The following is a 6,092-nucleotide window of genomic DNA, read 5'->3' as shown; positions in this document are numbered from 1 at the left end:
GTTGAAAGGTTTGCCCTGATGGCTGAAAAGATTGTCCCTGGGGCTTAAAGGATTGCCCTTGAGGCTGTTGTGGCGTGGGAGCTCGTTGAGCATATCCGAGTGGGTTTTGGTTATTGGAATTGGCTTTCCACCCGAAGTTTGGGTGATTCCTCCATCCCCGATTGTACGTGTTGCTATAGGGGTTATTTTGGGGCCTAATTTGATTGCCCAAATAGTCCAGCTCTTCGTGTCCTGTAAAAATAACACCCTGCTCACAAGTACCTGGCTCGTGTGACACTCCACACAGCTCACATGATGATTGTACCTGCGAAACGTTCTGAGCTTGATCAAATCTTGCTGCCAAAGCTCCAATCTGTGCTACAAGAGCCGTATATGTATACACTTGATGAACTCCAAGAATAGATGATGCTTTATTTCACACTCCACCGTGACGAGAACTCGACTTCAAGGTAGCTTTTTCTATGATTGCATAGGCTTCGTTGGGTATTTTTGTTCCAAGATCGCCTCCTGCATATACATCTAAACATTCTTGTGAGTCGTAGTTGAGTCCTTGGTAGAAGTTCAACACAAGTTGCCTTTTGGACAACCCATGATGTGGAACGTTGATCAGAAGATCTTTGAACCTCTCCCAAGCTGCGTGTAGAGATTCTCCTTCATCCTGTTTGAATGTCATAATACGGTTTTTAAGCTTAGCTGTCTTTTCCAGCGGAAAATATTTTTGCATAAAAAGATCTGCCATCTCGTTCCAAGTCGTGATGGACCCTGCTGGAAGTGACAAAATGTCACGGCCCCTGTCCCGGTGTGACCCGGTCCAGGAGCCGCGAGACAGAAACCCGTGGTATTTGTTATTTGGGTTGACAGCGGAAGTTTTAACAGGATCTTTTAAAATTTGAAAATGCCCAATTATTTTATTTCATAATTTGGGACAAACCCCATAATTTACAATAAAGGGAATTTCATAAGGAAATCCCTTGTTTCACAAAACATGTTTATTTATTTTACTGAGCCACCACTTCAAGCTTTGTTAGTGCTCTGTAGCACTTTTCCTTGATTCACAGTAAGTCACCTGAAACATGTTTAAAAAATATTTTATCAGCGGGGAAATACTGGCGAGTCACTCAATTTTAATAAAACGACACATAGTTATAAATTACAGCATAAGAGCGATTACAATGGCTACTATCTTATTTTTATCCGGCGCCGTGTCACACCCTGATGATGATGGTCATACCACTATTGGGTCCTTTCACCCAAGTAGTGATGATTATCACTGTTAGGTTGGTGAAACCAACCGTGAGAAATTAGTAATGTGCACAATACCCCACTAGCCAGTGATTCAAGATAACCATGACTTAATCCCTGTAATTATAACTTTTGAGAATAATTTAAGGTTTAGTAAAACAGTTGATAAAAAGAGAATGACTCACATTGCAAGTTTAGTTGGGCAGAGTTTAGCCTACTAATAAGCCTGATAACCTAATTTAAACAACAATGCACACGAAACTAGGTCAGTAACTTAATACAACATTTACGATAAGCTCACGAAATCAAAACCCTCACGACGAATGACAAAGTATAGCCCGTATTCGGGCAACACATAAACATCCATCAGATTGGTTTCAATCAAACGAACATTGTATCGTAGCAGTGATCGAGTTAATACCCTGTATTCGTAGCAGCGTTTCCCTATGTGAAAGTGTGATTTTGAGCAGTTTCTTTCGTGTTTTAGAAAGTTTTACGTTCACAGATGCAAAGCCCATGAACTGATCAATTTATAGCTAGTTTTTGGGTTTTACGCGGTCCGCGTAAACCCACACTTGAATCTTACGCGGCCCGCGAGGGCCCCTAGTCTACGTGTAGGGCTTGTGTGTCACGATTAGGGCTGCCATGTGTGCAACACGTGGCCCGGCACGCTTATCCGGTCAAATTTAAGTTGACGCGGCCCGCGTAAGCCGAATCTTACGTTTTACGCGGCCCGCCTGAAATCAAAAATCCACGTTTTCTTGGTTTTTTATGCACATTAGGGTTTCAGGGGTCCGGGTTTTCACTTACGAGTCGTTTTGGGACATTTTTGCAAGTCCTTACACAAAAGCCATGATCGGGCGTTGTCTCGCAAAGAGAATCGAAAGAGTCGCAATCGAATTGCGTCTTCAGAAACGTCTCTAATTTTAAAAGTCGAGCACACTTCGAGAAATGATGCGATGTGCCGACCTGGATCTTCGTGATCCTTCCCATCAAACTGTACAGAATTTTGCAACATGTTAATAATACTAGATTTAATTTCAAAACTCGGTGCTGCTATCGTAGGTCGGGCGATACTCGGTAGCAAGCCCTCTCCTCCTGGACGGCCGGTCTCATTCAAAGGCTGGTCGTCCTCTGCCATAATGCTTCCTGTGTCGTCCTCTGAACTCTCGCTGTCAGAAAGTATCACTGGTTCGTCGATTGCAGCCGCAATCCTTTGTGCAACAACAAGCGATCTTTCACAAAGCCGCCTACTTCTTCTTAAGTTATTCTCTGGTTCGATGGCTATCTCAGCATTAGCGGGTGCAGGGGCGTGGACATTAGCCTGCACGTAAAAAGGAAGGCATTATACAGAAAAAAGAACATAGTAATAATATGAGAAATAAGTATAAATAACAATATTAATATATATTATACATATATTTACAAGTTAAACAAATCTATTAAAATATTTACTGGTTTATTTACTTTTACATCCAAGAGCTGTTTTCGTTTGTTTACCAGAAGTTCTGATGACATCATCAGAAATCTGATGAAACTTTTTTTTAATTATCAGAAAATCTGATAAGATCTGATAAAATCTGATGAAAGTTTCCGTTCCATCAGAATTTCTGATAAATCCATCAGAATTACCAGAAAATCTGGTAAATGCATCAGAAATAAAAATTGTTGTTTTTAGAAAATCTAATGGGTTTATCAGAATCCATCAGAAAATCTGATAAATTCATTGGAATTCATCAGAAAATGTGATGATCTTATCAGAAAGTTGTATTTTATTTTCGTGGAGTAAATAAATAAACAAATGAGTGTAATAATATGGGTAAACGGTTAATTTAAATAATTAATTAGACATAAATGAATAATTAAATAACTAAACGTAAATAAATAAATGGAAAGTAAATGTAGAAAAAGAAATAAATATAAATAAGCGGTTCGACGTGCGAACACAGACATAAATATATAAAAATAAACAGAAATGAAATGACTGAATTAAAATAACTTAAATGAATAAATGAAAAGTAAATGTGTCACACCTCGAAATATCAGAGCTGGCGTGACTGGACCAGTATCTTCATTGCACAGTGGAAGCAAAAAAAGCTAAGACTTCTAAACAATGAACGCTCGCTAAGTACTCGAAATCCCATGGTTCTCCTATTCCAATTGTTCCGTAGTATGAAATTGTGACCTGAGAAAGAACATGCAAAAAATCAACATAAAGTTGAGCGAGTTAATAGTTTGTTTTGAAAACATTTAAAATAAATCTTTTTGATAACCGGTTTAAAAGTTGTTGAGAGAATATAGAAAAATCATTTGCTCGGCATGATATATGAAAACTGTGAGTCTAGCCCACGAGAGTGTTTGTGCATTGCACGAGAGAGAATGGGCCGAGCCCAAACGAACCTTTGTAAGCAGGATCAGCGCTTCCTCTTACTTAGGTATAACTTGAAAAACGTTACCAAAGTTTGTAATTCATGTATTTGTGAGTTTCCATCAAATGAATCTTATGAATATATGAAAGTTTTATGTTGTAAATGGGTATGTAAAGCGTCTATGAACAGGTTGATCGTTAATGTTTCGCGAGGACATTAACGTATGCAGTACTCAACCTGTGTAGACGGTTTTTAGTGTCGAATCACCTCGACTGTGTGAATCACTTCGACTGTGTCGAATCACCTCGACTGTGTGAATCACCTCGACTGTGTCGAATAACCTCGACTGTGTCGAATCCCCTCGACTGTGTCGAATCACCTCGACTTTGTCGCCCGTACCCATTAGAAAATTATGCACGTTTCGTAAAACCGATATGTTTGTATAAATTGTTCGTAAACCATTCGAGGTTCCTTGAAATCCATTCGCAACATGGTTGAGAAATATGAGTTTTCGTTCATCGAAAAATTATTTACTTTTGCAAAAACTTGCATGTCTTTCCACCCCCGAAAACATTTATAAAAATGTAAAACAGTAAAAAGTGGGGGTTATGAACTCACCTGGACATTCCTGTGCAAAGGTAGCTTAGTGTGATTTCGTAGTGTCATCCCACGAATGTGAACTCGCTAGCGTGCAACTAAAGCATTCCTAATCAAGGAATAATTATAAGTTTCTAACTAAACTGACATAGCTAAACTACGTGTCCGAGTTCTACCGAGTCGTAAATAAACGACTCTACGAAGGTGTTATCATTTTGATTTTGAAATAACCAATCTAAGGTTATTTAATCCCGTTCATAATCGGGATAAAACTAAGTCACGAAATCGGCTTAGTTTTCGAGTGTTATAAGATATATATATTTATATATTTAAATATAAATATATACTTGCGATGTCGTGTTAGTTGTCGTGAATAGAAATACGTAGGTGGATAGCGGTTCGTGTCATCGTAAGATGGAAATAAAAGTGTATATATATATACATATATTTTAAGTCGTGATGTTTGAAATATAAACTTAGAATTAAGTCAACTAAACTAAATATAACAACTATATTTAGTTCGTAAGAAAGTTTAAAATCAACTTTTAAAATAAATATAAACCTTATATTTATTTTATAAATGTGTTCAACTATTTTGAAAAGTCAACGTTTAAAATAAATAGAAACTTCATTTTTATTTTACGAAAATGTTCTAGTATTTCGAATTATTGGTGTTTTGAAATAAATATAAATAATCGTATTTATTTTGTATAAGTAATCGAGTTTTTAATCGCGTTTTGAAATACTATAATAAGGGTCGAGTATTAGTGGTTTGAAATAAAGGTAAGTAGTATTTGTCGAATGGCATAACTTCGTTTGTAATTTGTAAATGCCGCCGAAATAAATAAATAAATAAATAAATATTTATATTTATCTTATAAGAAGAATTCGAAATCCAATAAGTGTCGTTGTCAGAATTTATATACGTTTTATAATTCGGGTTTTTAACGAAAAACAGACAGAGGTTCCTCTGTTTTTGGATGATCCCGACGACTCAAATTGTCGTATTTTGTCAAAAATCAATAATGATTCAATAGATTCAAACAATATATAATAAATTTGCGACAAAATAAACCGTAAATAAACACTAAAAGTATCGGTCGAGCTCGGTTTCGCGTTTAACTATATAAAATCTAACGTAACTAATTCGCTACGCTTAAAACTTTACCGGGTCCTTCGTGTTGACCGGGCGTTGACCTGTTTAACCGTTGTTGACTGAGTTGACTCGGTTTGACCGAGTTGACTCTGTTTGACCGAACCGAAATAACCCGAATCACTTCGTGACTGAACCGAACTTGCTGAACTGACCCGCTTACACCCGCAACCGAACAGATCTATAACTTAAATTGAAATACGGCCCGAACCAAGACTTGGACCTGTTGACCCGTGTAGGATCGTGTAGATGACCCAAACGAGTCGTTCAGAGGAGTTTTACTTTGTTTCAGAGACGGAAACTAAGAAACAAAGGTAGAAACAGCTTGTTCTTCACTTAAAACACTGATTTGATTGATATAACACTGATTACAATCAAATCTCACACCGGCAGCACCTCGGTATGGAATTCAGAAAACTGTTACAATGAGTTCGCTTGGACACCTATTTATACCCACATGATTCCGCTTGAAATACATGCGAAACAATTGGAGCGGAATCTCACTTTCAAGCGAAATCAGCCCTAACACAACCTAAACTTTCATATTTTCGCGTACAACGTGCCCTGATCTATCCTATCTAGTCTAAGACTCGATACAAGACGAAGTCGACAGATGCATGCACTAACAGACTCCCCCTCAGATGTTGACGAGTCTCACGTGTCGAGTCTTTTGCAACTTCAGTCTTTATCAGTCTCTGGGCTTCACTCTTTCAATCAGCATCAACAGACTC

General features: G+C 37.7%; 1 non-coding gene across 1 annotated transcript; it reads left to right on the top strand.

Annotated features, from left to right (window-relative positions):
- The first annotated feature begins 584 nt into the window (after window positions 1-584).
- On the top strand, window positions 585-691 carry LOC118492829. The gene has a single exon (XR_004894830.1). It is a non-coding gene; the product is annotated as a small nucleolar RNA R71 (small nucleolar RNA).
- The last annotated feature ends 5,401 nt before the right edge of the window (window positions 692-6,092 follow it).

This window comes from Helianthus annuus, chromosome 5, assembly GCF_002127325.2.
Source record: "Helianthus annuus cultivar XRQ/B chromosome 5, HanXRQr2.0-SUNRISE, whole genome shotgun sequence".
NCBI classification, from domain to species: domain Eukaryota; kingdom Viridiplantae; phylum Streptophyta; class Magnoliopsida; order Asterales; family Asteraceae; genus Helianthus; species Helianthus annuus.
Note: the sequence above shows the minus strand (reverse complement) of the source record. Positions and strands in the feature narration are given on the sequence as shown.